This window comes from Telopea speciosissima, chromosome 5 (genome assembly GCF_018873765.1).
Source record: "Telopea speciosissima isolate NSW1024214 ecotype Mountain lineage chromosome 5, Tspe_v1, whole genome shotgun sequence".
Lineage (NCBI taxonomy): Eukaryota > Viridiplantae > Streptophyta > Magnoliopsida > Proteales > Proteaceae > Telopea > Telopea speciosissima.
The window spans coordinates 25,489,214-25,507,010 of NC_057920.1; the positions used below are offsets into that span (position 1 = coordinate 25,489,214).

The 17,797-nt window shown below is 37.2% G+C and overlaps 1 pseudogene; it reads right to left on the reverse strand.

The window, feature by feature from the left end:
- Positions 1-9,200: 9,200 nt before the first annotated feature.
- LOC122662905 overlaps positions 9,201-17,797 on the reverse strand; it is a 19,381-nt pseudogene continuing 10,784 nt past the window's right edge.

Genomic DNA, 17,797 nt, shown 5'->3' on the forward strand with positions numbered 1-17,797 from the left:
ACTCAGGGAAGGAGACTGAGGGAACTCAGGGAAAGTGAAAATGAAAACGAAGCGATAGCAGAGAAGGAGGAAGATGGAGGCACGAGCGTCGAGCCGCGGCTTTTCGGATCTGGATAAGTGAAAATGAAAAGGGATTTAGATTTTAAGGTTTACTATTGGCTTTTTGTCTTTTTCTTTATAATATATACATTGATATATAATATTATATACCTATAACTAATACAGGGTCGGGTCTGGGCCGGGCCGGGCTAAGCCAGAGGTCTTATCCCGGACCCGACCCGACCCTGCTAGGGTCAGCCAAAAACCCAACCCTAACCCGCCCTTCGGGCTGGTAGATCAGGGCGGGTTCGGGCCAGCCGGGCATTATTGACACCCCTAGCGAGTAGATTATGCGGGTTTCGGAGATTTTTTTTTTAAATGAGTAAAAATAAAATAAAATGACACTTTTGCCCTTTTGCCCTTTAATTAAAATTTTTTGGGAAGTAGTTCTCCGCCCGGGAGTGTAGCCTACGCCAGAACTCCCATGTGTCTATCTCTCTCCTCCTCAAAACAAAGGGGTAGAGATGTCTTTTCACATAAGGAGGAGAGAGATAGACTCATGGGAGTGCTAGCATAGGCCACACTCCCAGACAGAGAACTTTTTCCCAAATTTTTTTAAATGAATTTTTTTGCCAGATGCGTTTTTCCCTGTATTGTTGCCAATCATATGGCAAAACGCATTTTAAATGTGTTTTTTTTTTTTGGTAAACAAGTCTTTATTGAGGATAAGACATGCATAAACTCATGGAGGCAGTGAGGAACACAACTCACACAACCATGGAGAGGATAGGGGTCAATCAGTCGTGCATGTTAACGACAAAGCCCTCCTAGCCAAGGAGTTAGCAATGTTGTTAATCTCCCGTGGAATACAAACAAAACAACAAGATACAAAAGAAAAAGAAAGGTAAATGATGTCGTCCACTAGAGTCCGAATATGCAGAGGAGAAGCACTGCCACCATTCTTAATGTAGGTAATTACACTCCTATTATCATATTCAATCACAACCCTCTCAAAACCATTTGTGATCATCTCTTGCATCGCCAGCCGAACAACAAGAGTTTCACCAACCAAAATATCCGAGAAAGATGATGGACATGAGGTAGCTTTCAACGGCAAACCATTGTGGTCTCTACAAACCAAACCAACACCTGCCTTGTCCAAAGATACTGAATAACTAGCGTCACAGTTGCATTTCACCGTACATGCTACAGGCGCTATCCATTGGGGAGGTGATGCAACAGGTGTTGAAGGAGCAGAAAGGACAGCGATATGAATAGCACTATACTCGTGGAAAGCCCTCAACGCTGCTGAAATAACTTCAATAGGTTGTCAAATCTTGCGTCCAAAAACCAAATCATTCCTAGATAACCATATGTGCCAACAGAAAAAGCTACATAGAGTTATCAATGATCTAGATTCCTTCTTTCCCAAAGTGGAGAATGATTTCCATGCAGATGACCAATCCGAAAAATTCAAATTAGCATTCAATAAATAGTTAGAGCCAAGCGGACTACCAAACCACATTGCACGAGCATAGGAACACCCCAAGAGAACATGAGAAATGGTCTCACATTCACCACAACGTATACATAGTGGATCTGCATGTACATTGCGTCACATTAGAGCATCTTCAGTCGCAAGACCAGAGGTACAAGCACGCCATAAGAAGCGTTGAACCTTGGGAAAAGTTTGACATTTCCAAATTGACCTCCACACGGTTGATGATATAGTGCTCCAGGAATGTAATCTAGATGAAGTAGCATGAGATAGATGGCGAGCAGCTTCTTTATTAGAGAGAAGATGATAGGCACTGCGGACTGAGAAAACACCATTCTTACTCGCTACCCACACCAACTTATCAGGGCTATAAAAAATGGACAGATTAATATTGAATATCCCCTCAATATCAGTATCATTAAAATAGGCTGAAAGCACATCACTACGCCAAGTATGTGTTGCTTGATCAATAAGGTTTGAAACCGTCCTTAACCAAGGCAAATTTGGATTAGGAGAGGTGATCTTATAATCACAAGAAGTTGGAATCTAGGCATCAGACCAAATATTAACCTGAGAACCATTTCCAATACTCCAACATAAACCGTCAATCAACACCCTTTTCCCCTCCATGAGGCTTCTCCAACCCCAACTAAGACGCTGCCCACATGATGCTGCTAAAAAATCATGACGTGGAAAATAAATAGCCTTCAAAAATCGAAATAAAAGGCTATTTGGTTCAGACCATAATCTCCATGCCGCCTTTGATAGTAAAGCATTGTTATGAAGAGAGGGATCATGAAATCCCAATCCACCATTCTCCTTTGAAAGACATAGTCGCTCCCAAGAAATCCAATGCATCTTTGGTTTGCCATCAGTGTCACCCCAATAAAAATTAGAAGCCATTTGACCCGAGGATTTATGATATGAGGCTGGTAGTTTAAAATGCATACATGCATAGTTCAACATAGAAAATACTACAAATTTTAATAACACCTCTTTACCAGAATGTGTTAGAAGTTTAGACTTCCAACCTTCAACCCTTTGGCGCACCTTATTGGAGATATCTTGGAATAAGGTTGCCTTTGAAACACCAAAATCTATAGGGAGTCCCAAATACTTCTTTGGTCCCATATCCTTGAAAACCATCTTTTAATTCGAGGATGTGTATTTGGTGAAAAAGTCATACATGATTTCTTCACATTAATCGCCTGACCAAAAGCTTTACAATAAGTAGCCAAACAGGTCTTCAAAGTATATAACTCTTCCAACTTACCCTCAGCAAAAAGGAGACTATCGTCAGCAAACAAAAGATGAGTAATCGATGGAGCACGATTACGAACCCTTATGCCTTTAATATCCCCTGTAGTTTTAACCTTCTTAAGCAAACAACTCAAAGCATGTGGGCATAGAATAAACAAGGCTGGTGATAAAGGATCTCCTTGTCGAATTCCCCGTGAAGGAATAACAGTACCGTTTGGTGCTCCATTGATTAGAATTTGATAGGAAATAGAAGATATGCAAGCCATAACCATTTTAACCCAATGTGTAGAAAAACCCAACTTCAGGAGCATGTGTTGAATAAAAGGCCATTCCAACCTGTCATATGCTTTTTTCATGTCAAGCTTCAAAGCTACTAGTTTCTTCTTGTCCTTCTTCATTTTATTGATATAATGGAAGAGCTTGTGAGCAATCAATACATTATCAGAAATGGTCCTGTTAGGAATTTAAGCAAATTGATAGGGGGACACAATATCATCCAAAATGGACTTCAATCTTGATGCAATAATTTTTGTAACAACTGTACATAGAGCAATTGGCCTGAATTGATCAGGTAACTCAAGTTGTAAAGTCTTTGACACAAGACACACCAAAGTTTCACTCAATCTAGAAGGCATAACACCAGTTTCAAAGAAAGTTGTTAGAAATAAATAGAGATCATCCTTTATCATATCCCAGTACTTCTGAGAAAAGGCAGGTGGGGAACCATCAATACCAGGTGACTTGAGTGGGCTCATTGCAAACAGTGCATCTCGCATCTCATTTAAAGTAGGGGCCGCATAGAGCATGTCATTTATAGCATGTGAGATGCAAGTATCAACCGAATCCAAGACAATATCAAGCGAAGATAAATCAAGACCCTCTAAATGAAAGGCTGAATTGAAATGGTCGAGAACCTGCTAATATAATTGTTGATCAGTTTGAGTCCATTCTCCATTCGGCATCTTAAGCTGTAAGATCCGATTACAACTCCTCCTTTGCAAAGTAGAGGCGTGGAAAAAACCAGTATTTCTGTCCCCTTCTTTCAACCAAGAGATTCTAGGCTTTTGCCTCCATAGTTTCTCTTCATTAGCAAGAGCATCATCAAGCTAACGCTTGAGAGATTGAAGTTCAGAATTAATAGCATTAGTTAAAGGCAAACTTTGTAATCTAGTAATCTCAGAAGTGAGATTAGTGATATGACTTTGAACATGACCAAATACCTCCTTATTCCACCGAATATAATCATGTCTACAATCATTCAGTTTCTGATCCAAGATAGAGGATGGAGAACCTGAAACATAAGTAGACCAAGCAGTACTAGCAACAAGTGGACAATCAGGGTGTTTAAACCAAATGGACTCAAAACGAAAGGGTTGTTTTCCTCCAAAATGCCGCCCATCTGTGTTAATAAAAATAGGTGAGTGATCTGACCCAATTTTTGTTTTTGTTGTGACAAAAACATCTTCAAATTTCAACCTCCAAGCTTGATTACATAATGCACGGTCTAAACAAACTTGTACATTAGCATCACTAGTACGCCTATTACACTAAGTAAATTGGGGTCCATGACACCCCAAATCCATCAACGAACATTCATCTAGCATACCTTGAAAAAGGGACATATCCCTAGAGTCAGCCCTCCTCTCTTCTCCTGCCAAGTGAGATGGGAATTAAAATCCCCAAATAAAAGCCATGGCAGAGTTCGTTGTACTCCAATGGAAATCAAAGAATTTCAAACATGCTGCCTTAAAGCCTTGATAGGGTCTCCGTAAACACAACTTAAGAAGAAAGAATTATTTGCCATATCTGTAACAGAAACATCCAAAATACTTGGAGAGGAAGATAAGGTATCAATAACAATTGGATTTCACGAAAAAAGTGCAAGGCCACTAGATAAACCAATCGGTTCAACAGTAAAGAGATGATCCATATGTAAATGCCGCCTAATAATTTCCAGTCGGGGACGCTTGCATTTGGTCTCCATAAGAAACACTACATCAGGCCCTATAAACACGGGAGAGTTGAGATAAGTAACGAACTGTCAAGGCCCTTGAGACATTACCAATATGAACTTCAAAAGTATCCATCGCCGAAGGAAGCCCAGAAGTGGGAACTAGTGGTAGTGGGACTCCAGGAACATGTGCTAGAGATGAACGCTGGCCTTGAGAACCACCTTCTAATGATACTGTAGATAGATGTTAAAGAACAGATAATAGAAGATGCGCCATAACAACAGGTAATGACATAGATTGACCTGAATGTGCATGTAACTCAGCAAGTTGCACCATAATGGAGAAATGATGTGGCAGTACAGGTTCCATGACTGATGGATTAGAGGCACAATTAACCCCTGTTGGAATAACTACTAGCTGACTAGGCTGACCAGAATTAACTACCTACTGACTAGGCAAACCACCAAGGCATGAAGGATAGGAATTAGTAGATAATCCAGACGGTTACGATAACCGTCGTCTTCTTCAATGGGAGCCTGCCGATCAGCGAGGTAGAAGTGTGACCCGCCACCGACCAGAGTTTCCTTGAATTCTCCATTAATTGAAGAGCATTAGGGGGCATTCCACGCATGGAGATTCCATAAAAATTTTGAAGACTAGAAGAGCATTCCTCTACTTGAGCACAACCATGAACCTGTTGATGGGTATTCTTATCTTCAAAGAACTTGATGCATTTCTTAGAATCATGACCAATTAAACCACAATAAAAACAGTAATGTGGAAAGTCGTTCATAAGCAATTGGAATGGAAATCCGAACTCCACCTTGCCTCTTAACATGAATCACAGGTCGTAATGATTTTCGAATATCCATAGTAATTCTGCATCTATATAGAATAGTACGCAAACCGTTAACAAAATAACAAGTCTCCATTAATAACAGTGGTGTTCCAAACTTCTGGGCAACACCCAACAAAATTTTTGTAGAACGAAGATCAATTGGGACATCCAGGAACTGAACCCAAAAATCACAATGGGTGAAAGAGTTGTTCAAAACGTCGTGCCACTTCTCAAGAACAAGCAAGTTTTCATTCACAGTCCACGGTCCATCAAGCAGTACAATTTTCATATCAAGTTCATGTTCAAATTTGAACAAATAGTGATCAGCCTCTAATAGGTGTACCTGAACATCCTTAACAGAGTTCCAAGCACGAAGCAAACCATCATAAACAGATTGTTTACGATATGGTTTATCCACTATTATTTTACCAACCAAACAGTAGGCATAATCTGCTACAATACGATCCTCTAAGGCATCATCAAGGGAGAAAGTGTCATCATTCGATAATACAACGTTAGTAACAGATGGAAGTGCAGTATCAAAGGCAGAGGGTGGTGGGATGGAATCTGGTAGTATTGGGTTTGATGGGATGGTCATTGATGAGAAGGAGTTTGGGGTGATGGAGTCTGGTTGGGAAGGACTTGGGTTGATGGGATCTCGGTGAGAAGGAATTGGAAGCGGTAGTAAAGATGTGAAAGAAGGAGTGGAGGAAGTGGATCATTCCATAGATCCATCCAGGGAGTGGTGGGATGAAGAGGAAGAAGAGGCCATTGATTCATGAAGAATGCAGGAGAATAATGAAAAAGGAAGGAGATTTCATTGTTGAAGGAAAGAGAACATGCAAACAAGCGGAGACGAAAACACACAAACAAGCGGAGATGTTTTAAGACCCTAATACCTTAAATGCGTTTAAAATGCATGTTTGCTAACAGTGGTTTATACCCTTCGAAACTATAATCAGGACTGAGTGATTAACTTTATCAACCCTTAAACCAAGAATGACCCATTTATTAAATGGTTGATACCTTCTTCAAACATAATAAAATAGAAAAATGTCAAACCCTCAATATGATTATTGCTTCTTCCTCTAAGGCGAGCTATCTATTTTGGTCCAGGCGACTCGCTCAGGCGAATCTAGTCATGCGACTACACTTGCAACCTTCGGCCACTTAAACCTGCACTTCTAACGAGTATGATGATCTCCACTTCTATCCCTCTCCCCTCCCCTTTGTTTATATGTGCTATTAAGAAAATGGCGTCTATGAACAACAAACCATTTTCCAGTACCAGCCACCCCACCCATCTGTGTTACCCCACTTTTGAACTCACTCCTACCCATCTCCGTAACACCATTTCCACTTTTGGTGTAATACCCCGATCCTAAAATTATCGATGTAATAATTGTTTGTTGTTGAATTTACAAGAATGACTGGATTGGACGGAAGGGGACCGATCCTTATGCATGATGTTGCTAGATTATGGTGAGATTTTCCTGTGTTTATGATTTTACATGTTTTATGATGATTTTTGGGCATATATATGATTGCTGGTCCTATGGACATTTATTTTATTTTAAAATCCATGATTCTATTTTATAAACTATGATATGATGTTATATACTATAGTTGTATTTTCATACACTATGGTTATTGATGGATATATGTATTTAGGTGACCTATGTATATGTTATATATTATTGGGTTCAGTTATGTTATTGGTTTAATGATGGTTCATGATTAGTTCATCTCTTGGTTCATTTTAAATGATTTTGGTCTAGTTCAATAGTAGGCTAAAGAACCAAGAGCATAATAGGAAAGACCCTAGTTAGATGCCCTAAATTGATTCACTATTGGTTGGAAGGCTTAAGGTTAGGATTATTGGATTGGTTTTATGGGTATTCTCTTAAGAAGCCCACATATTTACAAGTTTGCCACTAACAATAAATATTCTTTATGGAGAGATTTAGACTCATAACAAGGTTTCTTCTCCACTTTACCAATTTAGGGTTAGAGAGTGAGGAAAAGAGTGAGGAAATGGCTTGAAGATGATGGAATGAAACTGAAATTGGTGAAATGAAGGCTTAAGATTGAAGATTGAAGTGATTAATGAAGGATTAGAACAAAGGATTGAGGAGGTAAACTCATTCAAGGGATTTTGAGGTAATAGAACCTTGATTTTTATTTGGTTTCACTAAAGGTAGCTAAAGTATGATTTTGTTTCTTAGATTGTTGTTAAAATAACTTAGCTAAGAGGGTTATTGGTCGTGTTTGATAGGTTTGCAATCTAAGAGGAGTTTATCCCCTTTTTTGGAGGTTTTTGGGTTATTTTTCAAGGTAAAAATCATGGAAGTGATTTGGTTTTGCAATCAAGTGAGGGTTCATACTATTAATGATTTGAATGTCTTATTTAGGTTGTGTTGATGCTAAAACCGTAATGGATTGAGAAGATTCCAAGGTAAAGGTCATGGATGTGATTTGATTTTGCAACCAAGTGAGAGTTCATACTATTAATGGTTTGAATGTCTTATTTTGGTTGTGTTGATGCTAAAACTATAATGGATTGAGAGATTCCACATTTTGATTGAGGATTCAAGTGAAGAACCCTAGGTTTTGGGATTTTAATTGAAGAAGAAGGTATCATTTTAGCTGATTTCTTTAATTGTTCATGCATGATTTAATTGAGCATTCTAGGATGTTTGGGATGCATGTTTTCATGGGTTTATGCTTTGTAATTCATGCATGGAGGTTTGGGGATGAGTCTACGCCAGCACTCCCATGAGTCTATCTCTCTCCTCCTTAAAATAAGGGGGCAGAGGTGTCTTTTCACAAGGGGAGGAGAGAGAGAGACTCATGGGAGTGCTGGCATAGGCCACACTCCCGGACAGAGATCTTTTTCCCATTTTATTTATTTTCATCCACTATTTATAGGGTTTTTTATGCCTAAGATTCCATACGTAGTATTGGCGTAGGTGGTCAAATTCAATTTTTTTTAAAAATTTCTTTTCTTTTCTTGACATCCAAACATAGCCTTATTGTTTGGATATCCTGATTTCTCTCCCTTTTTTCCTTTTCCTTTCGTGCTCTCTGTTCCTACGGTGGGAATCAATGCATCTGGGCTTTCTTATTATTATTGTGTGTGTGCGTGTGTGTATGTGTGTGTGTGTGTGTGTGTGTGTGTGTGTGTGTGTGTGTGTGTGTGTGTGTGTGAGAGAGAGAGAGAGAGAGAGAGAGAGATCATCAGAACCAATACACAAACTCCTTCACATGAAACAATGGACCGTAATGGCTCTTGTTGCCATTTGCTTCCACACCTTAAAATTGAAACCCATTTCTTGGGTATGAATGAACAAGATGATATGCACCTGAGGAGCCTAATCAAGCATACCTACCTTATTTGTCTATAAGAGAATTAAAAGTATTCTATCCAACTAGGCCAGCCTTATAATTTCTACATGTATGATGAGGAATTGTTTCCACTCCACAACTCAGATTTTCCTACACCATTATTAGTGGGAAAAGCTTGTCCAATTCCGTTTGATTTCACATCTCTGGAACTGTGATTCAGAAAAGTAAGATGAGCTTCCATGAAACATCAAAACATTAAATCTCTAGTTTCATTTTTCTTTTCCAATTCGTCTCAGTTCAAACTTGATCGTCTTCTAGGCATGGATGATCCACTTGATCGACTCCTTGAGCTATCATATCCAAAGTGTGGAAGAATAGGGTCACTCATCACTTCCTGCAGAAAATTTTCTCAATAATTTATAAGGTCTTCAAGATGTATTGTTCATCTGAGCATGATTTTATCAAGAAGATAAAAGTATAAGTCTTTATAATTCCCGGTTCAACAAGCATTTTTAAGTTTGTCCACAAAGAGTTTCATTTGTTTTGATGTTCTAGGATTTTTTCCAAATGTTTCATTTTTTTGGTTTCTAGTAACTAATTCAAAGCTACTCCAATAAACATTCATTGGGTTTCCACTTATGCCATTAATATATAAATTTGCATTTCAACTTACATGGCGCATTGAAACTTGGCTGTGGGTGGGCGATGGACTACTTCCTACTATAATTGGCATGTTTTCCTCAGCAAGTTCTCGAAGTCTATTGAGTTCTGGCAAGATAACCTTGCCAAGATCTGGCCGGTCTTTTCGTGTTAATTTTGTACACCCTAGTGCTAGCTTAGCAAATCTCAATGCTTCTTCAAATGGCGTCCAGGCACTTCAGGCGTCTAGCATCTCTCAAAGCGTTCCCTTCTCAATAGCTCGTTGAACATGGTGTGTCAAGCCCATTGGTGGCTTGCACTGTATATGATTTGTAGAAGCATTATACCGAGGGAGTAGATATCTGATTTTATGCCAAGCATGCCTATTTTTTGGTACTCAGGATCTATATAGCGAAAGTTCATTTGTTGATGTCATACGGTCTTGTGTTATGGTATCGGAAAGCGAGAAGGAGGGACAAGCCTCGCCAGCCCAACATCACTAATCTTGCTAACATAGTTGCGATCAAGCAAGATGTTAGCAGGTTTTAGATCAAGGTACACTAGTGGCTCCGGCTTGGTTTGGTGGAGGAAGAGCAAGCCAGTACCAATCTCTGCTGCTATTCGGAACCTAAGCTACCATGAAAGAAATGGAGTGTTTCCTCACTGGAAGAGACAGTCTTCTAGGCTTCCATTGGCCATGTATTCATAGACTAGGCACCCATACTCTAGGCAGGCTCCCAGAAGGAGAACCATGTTTGGATGGCGTATGCAGCTTAGTACTTCAACCTGCATGCATTTAGGGGGGGGGGGTAACAAACAAAAATCATCATTAAGTGTTGTTATAAAACCTATGATGCATTCATTGCATGTGTATATCAAATTCAAGAGATACTACTTATTCATTACCTCCTGTAATGCTGTGACCGACCTTGTGCTGCATCCGGACCTGAGAACCTTAATTGCAAGCGGTGTATGATTCGGATAACATTTATGTCTTGGTCCATAACCACCTTCTTCAATCTTTCTAGATTCAATGAAAAATTCGTTGTTGCTTCAATCTCCTCAATAGTGTATTTCTGTACCTAACATCAAAATGTGCAAGAGCATCCAGCACCTTCTTCTTCTCCTTTGACTCTTTGAGGGCTTTCATCTCTGCATTCACTCTCTTTTGTGCTTCCAGTTCTGCAATTCTTTGTGATGCTTCAGCTGCCTAGATGGCTGCTCTGCACTTAGCTTTCTCCCTCTCTGCAATTGCAAGTGTAGCTTCCTCGGCCATCTATGCCTCTTCAAATTTCTGTTCCTCTTCCATTTTCCAGCGATGGAGGTCCCTTGCCTATATAGCACACCCAAGTTGTAATTTAGAAATAACCATGAGTCATTGAATGCACAAAACAGATAAAGGTTCTTAATACCTTTTGTTTTGCTGTGAGTGCTTCTTTGCAGGCTGTACTGTACATATCCATTGTTTGTTTGAGCTCTAGCTTCAGCCTTCTCATATCAGCTTCAACATCTTCCTATTAGTTTCAAGAAAAGTTACTATAATGGTCGAAGTATTTCACACAACAATGATTTATTCATGTTCAAATATTCACACACTTACATATAGTCATAAATTGCAGAATATTCTAGTAGGAATTCAGGCTGTGACAACATAAATTACTCTAAAAATATTAAGTAGTGATTATGTGGAGCAGGATGACCTAAATATTTTCTAAAATAATCTCAAAGCCAATTGCATTGAATGTGGACAACCTATGATGTGGGGCATCCAGTTGCTAAACCCAATCGTCAATGAGTCAAGCTAAAACCATATAAGAAACTATCAAAGCCGATAAGCTATTCCTTAGCTGTACCTTTCTTATTATTGTTAGGATCAAGCTAACCAGTAATGTTTACCTGGCCCATGCCGATTCATATCATTCTGTTGTAGAAAGCCTTTTTTTTTTGGGATGAATAGAAGAAATATATTCAACAAAGCACAAAAGATTTACAAAGGAGACTCCCTTGGATGGGAGTCAAAAAAGAGAAAACTATAATACAATTAAACCCACACAAACAACCCTTCCTCAGTTTGGATGAGTAGCCATCATAGAAAATTGAACATTCAAATCCCAAGACCTAACAATCCATCTATTCCTTAGAGAATTTGGAACTATTCCAGTCATGCTGATTAAAAGGTTTATTATTTTATTAATTTTCTTAACCATATTTTTAGAGGTCAGGACTTGCGCGTTTAGCTCACTTTGGTGCTTTCTACGAAACCTTTCAGCTACCTTTCAATCGATCAAAACTCTTATCGATTTATCATTTAGCTCACTTTGGTGCCTTCACGAAACCATTCAGCTACCTTTCGAGTTGATCAAAAAACTTATGGGTTTAACACTTAATGGTAGAATTATTATTAGTGTTATATCCTTCGAGATGGCTCGTAGCATTTACATAGCTACTATGTAGATTCTATAATTTCCTCTTGTGGAAAGTCTTTTTAGGTTGGTTATAGCTAGTTTTAATTGGTCTCAGCCTTATTTTCTAAGCTATTAAATTATGGAAAGGCGGGATCTGGTTAGTATATTTCTTTAGGCCTTATTTTTAAGGGTCGAGACACAGATATGTTTTGCTTTATTTGGTGCTACATAGAAAGAACTCATTTGTCTCTCAGATGAATCCAAGATTTTTTGAAACAAAGAGAGCATCAACTTACGATGGGATTCTTCTCCATCTCCTCTCCCCTTTCCTAGAGTTTTTCTTAATTTAAGAAAGCATTTAATAATCATTATTTGTTGAGGATTAACACACACACACACACACACTCACACACACACAGAGAGAGAGAGAGAGAGAGAGAGACAAAGAGAACTGAGTTTATGATATAAGGGGCTCCAATTTATTCCTGGACGTGCCACTCCTAAATATTGAATTGTGGATACACATGAAAAAAGTCAAAAGTCATGTGAATGAAGAAATTTGATTGAAATTCTGGTAGCAAGGTTGCTTCTCTAATTTATTTTGTTTTTCTTCAATTTTAGTCCTGTTGAACCTACTTATTGTGGGTCAAAACTTTGACTATGGGCAATTTCTAATAAGGTTGCCCTATTCGGCAAGAGATTTGTGACCTTGTAGTGAAAATTAATTGCTAGTACCCTTCTAGGAGATCTTTGCTCCAAAAGTTTGACCTGATAGGATGGTCCTTAGAGCCCCAGTCAATTGCATTAATGAGTCAGGGAAAAAAGTCTATGTTGAATTTAATGTATGCAACCATTCACTGACAACTGATTTCTGTAGGAAAAGATCAAAGTGGGTCTTTTAAAGAATGATGGGTCCTGCTTCCTCTGTGCATATGGTCCTCACAACTCATCCATTGAACAACTTTTCTAAAGCTCATTGGGTATTGTGGAAAACATCATGCATAAAACTTCTCTTACTGATATATTGCATCCAAAGTAATTGTACAGATGCAGTATAAATGTATCATAGGTTGTTAGGGTTCCTTACCATGTTCTGTGATGATGAATATGATGATCCTCCACTATCTTGGGAGAAAGTTGAGAACTCTTGAAATTGGTAATCATTTGCTGACTTGTTTCCTGGTCATAATATTTCGAAGCTTCGTTTTTCAATGTCTAAACTTGTTGACAGTCGTGGGGTCCAACCAGACTCCAGGTGGTCATAGAGAGAAGGGAACATATGGTCTATGCTTGGCCTACCAAAGCTCACAAATGACATGTCAGTATCCAGAGTTGGGAGGTCCCCATAAGATTTTTCAGTTGGACCCCTTCCTCTGCTAAATGGTGACCTGGTTCAAGTGGCGAAGATCAAGTCAGTCCCAAACTGTGGTTCTTGCACATTATAGCAAACTAAACCATGGTTTTTCACTTTGTTGATTTTTATATTTTTACTTTCATTTCACACTTGCAGTCTTTAGTAGTGCAGAAACATTTGCATGGTGGGAGTTGCAACCCAAAATTCAATGGCCTCCAATTAAGATTTTTTTGATAATTGACATGCATCAGTACCTATGCACTAAGGTTAAAGTTAATTCCTTTCACATCAATTCATGATATACATGATTTACATAATGTGATCTATTTCAGCATGCATGGGAGAGGGCTCAAAGGATTTCATTAGGGCTTCTTTTGACATACTATTGGTGAATTGTGACTCCGATTGTTCTAGGTTGCTGGCTTGGTTTTGCATCTGCATTTGGTTCTGTAGTGGGGAGATGGTTGGTGCAGGATGAGGTAGATCGGACAGATGCGAGCTTACCTTTGGAGATGACATACACTATGCGAAAATCTGGTGCTCCTTTTGATATGCTTTCGGGAATGTCTGTACTCTTGAATCTTTTGTGATCAAAGCTTTCCATGGTAAAAATTTAACTTTGTTGATATATGCACACTTGCAAATGCACATGCTATGAGACTGTCTTGTTGAGCTAAGGGGTGTATAATCTCATGTAAACTACAGCTCTTTTCAGGACAATGGAGTGAATGCTCTAATTATCAGTAGTAGTACTACCGTTGCTGCCACTATGAGTTGATCTAGATATTCTCCAAATGTTTCCCTATTTTAATTTTGATATTATGGAGTTTTGGTTATAATAGTTTTTTTATCCAGGAATTGTTAATGAACTGTTTGGTTTCTTTGCAATTTATATATGAGAATATATCCTATAAAAATAGGTCCATCATGGGTAGGTCAGTGGTTCTATTTCATTTGTGGGATGCGACCCTGAGAATCAACATATTCTGCTGGCGTGAGTAGCAGAATATTACGAGAAATGCATTCCTTGTTGAGGCACTAACAACCAAATTCTCAATTGCGGAATGGGAGACATACTCGATATTGGCTTTTGCTACATCCATATTTTCGATAATGACATTGTTGCATTGTACCTTGTGTATGTTCAAAAGTCAAAATGTGAGAATATTAAACAACATATGCAAAAAGATATATATCAAAGTTTCTAATTTTCTCCTTGGTATGCCCTGATGGGTCACAAGTTGTATTGAGTGTACTTGCTGCAATTTTTATTGTTGTGGTACTTTATGTTTGTATTTTTATTCCCTCATCCCTTCCCGAACCCTCTTCCCGATCCCTCCATGAGAGACAGTAGACAAATATTCTGAATCCCAGTAATAAGAATTACAAGAATAGATCTTTGATACTCACATTTTTTCTCGTGCAAAAGCAACGGAAGGGAAGGAACAATTCCTTGTTTTGAGCATCAAGTTGGCTTCTATATGCCGATGCGACATTGTCACTGACAGTAGAAATGGAGACATGATTGTCCACTGTAAAAAAAAATAAAAAAAAAATAAAAAAAATAAAAAAAATATAACATGGTATCTTAGATTCAAAACATGTTCTCTTTGAATATTCTAGAGTTAGATGTCAAGCTTATATAATAATGCTACACAGTATAGATTTAATATTTTTCATCAACATGAGCTTATTCACAGAAAATTTGAATTTTTACCATTGATAAGAAATTCAGCTTATTTATTCTTACAATATAATTTGCTAGTGTGCTTCTAAAAGATGAAATCTACTAATCGAATGAGGGTCCATATGGAGAAAAACAACTAGTATCCTTTTGTTTTCTTATTGTTTTGTAACTTGACTTTTTCAATTATTCATTCGTTTCTGCTTTCTTGTCCATGGAAACAAATCGATCTTGACTCTGCAAGACTAGATCGATTTGAAAGCCACAATAGAATATTTGACCTTGTCTCTGTTGAAGCCCTGTTCTGTAGATTAAAGGGAGGGGTTTAGAAGGCTAGAGGTTCGTCCTTTTAGAGGATATATTTTCTTTTGACTGAACTCCTAATCCTTATTTCTCATGTATGATATACATCACATTTCAATTTTCTCCTATTTTTAAGCTTTTCTAGAGGGAGTATCATCACATTTCAATTTCGTACGTATATAAAATAAATATTTAAAAATCTTAAGACCTTTAAGACCCCTAATACCCATACAACAACTACTAACTGATCAATAAAAAAATCCCCCAAAGAAACCCTAACACCCCTAAGACCCATACACAATTACTAATAACATACATAAAAAATTCAAAAGAAACCCAAAGATCTTTAAGACCCCTAATACCCATACATAACTACTAATTATGGTATAGAAAAAACCATTAGAAACCCTAAGACCCATACACAACTACTAATTACATATAGAAAATAAGTAGTAAACCCTAAGACCAATATGCATTTACTAATTATATATATATATATACATTAGAAATCATAAGACCACTAAGAAACCCTAAGACAACTATGGACTATATATAGAAAATACATGAGATACTTTAAGATCCCTAAGACCCATACTCAACTACTCATTGCATATATAAAATTCATTAGAAACCCTAAGGCCTTAAAGATCTCTAATACCCATACAACAACTACTAATTGTTCAATAGAAATAACCCAAAGAAACCCTAAAACCCTTAAGACCCATACACAACTACTAATTACATATATAAAATTCATAAAAAAAACCCTAAGACCCATACACAATTACTAACTACGCATGTAAAATTAATAAGAAGACCTTTAAGACCCCTAGTACCCATGTAACAACTATTAATGTTCAATAGAAAAAACCCAAAGAAACCCTAAGACCCCTAAGATCCATACGCAACTACTAATTAAATGATCAATGAGGACAGGTTGAAGAGTTAAAAGATTAAATGTTTAACGGGATTGAAAGAGCAATGCATAAAGAGAAAGAATCTGTTTTGAAATATTTTGGATTGAAAGACGATGACAAAAACACTTTAAACTATGTATTGTTATAATATGAGTTTACAGAACTCTGATTGATTAATACAGTAGACCGTTTACGAATATTTATTAAAAAAACAAAAGAGTTTTGGGAAGAATTTATAATAAATAAAATTCTAAAAAACATAGACCCGAGTGCTTATACCATAATATTCAATTGGATGACCGATTATTGATATCAGTAGTCTTGGTAGTCTGACCCAAGTGCTTGTACCATAAGCAGCAGACCGATTAATAAAGTCAATCGACTTATTGCTTTAATAAAAAAATATTAATTAAGAATAGGGTGTTGAGTATTTTATAAGACTCCACTGTGTCCCAAACCAATAAGGCCATTTTCATTTTGTGTTATACTATTCATCAAACGATTGGAGCAGTTTGTTCGATCTTCTATGCATTCAATTCTTTAACATTCATATCAAACATAATTGTTTTTTCGAAAACATAGGACAAAAAAGATGAAAAAAATATTTAAATTTGGTGTGACCCAAACAAAAAAACTGTTTCATCATGCAAAAAGAGTAGAACAATTAGGGAACCATAATCTCTTTTTCATTAGTCATTCTGAAGGGACCTTAGAGGAAGTGACAGCCTCCATCTTAGATTTTGAAAGCCTTCCTCGTCGATGACGCATATTTAACCCACTAGCAGCAAGACCAATAACTATTTCAGTTTTTGCTGAAAGCGTACCATCCGAACCTATTATAAGATTGAATTGAACTTTTGACCTCTCAACAAACTATACCATTTTGGCAAAATTTACATATGCATTTAAAAACTATAACTAACCAACAAAGATAAAATATCAGTATGGTTAATTAGAAATTTATTTTATATATATATATATATATATATATAAAGAAAACAATAAAATTAGCACACACGTATCAGATAATAAATTATTTCGAAGCAATATCTCTAAGAATATCGAACAAAAATGTTTGGCATATATATATATATATATATATATATATATATATATATATATATATATATATATTAAGAAAACAATAAAATTAGCACACACGTATCAGATAATAAATTATTTCGAAGCAATATCTCTAAGAATATCGAACAAAAATGTTTGGCTATAAAATATGATTCATACTTCTTCACAATTGGCCAATGCATTTTCCAAATGATCTTCTAAGCTTTGAAAGTTTCACTAAGGTTTTTGAGTTTGATCATGGTAGCATCTCTTACATTGTTGCATTCTTCATCCAGTTCTTCTGCATCATACAACTCTTTCTTAATACTCTGTAAGAAAATTTTCATCTTCCCTTTTACGGAGATTAATGTTTCACTCTCTTTCTCTCTATAGAAAATACTCATCGCATCCTTATAGATAAGTTTAGCGATCTCATTCAGAGATTGATATTTCTTCTTTAGGGTTTTGATCGAACTAGCCAAGTTAAACAATTGGAGGATG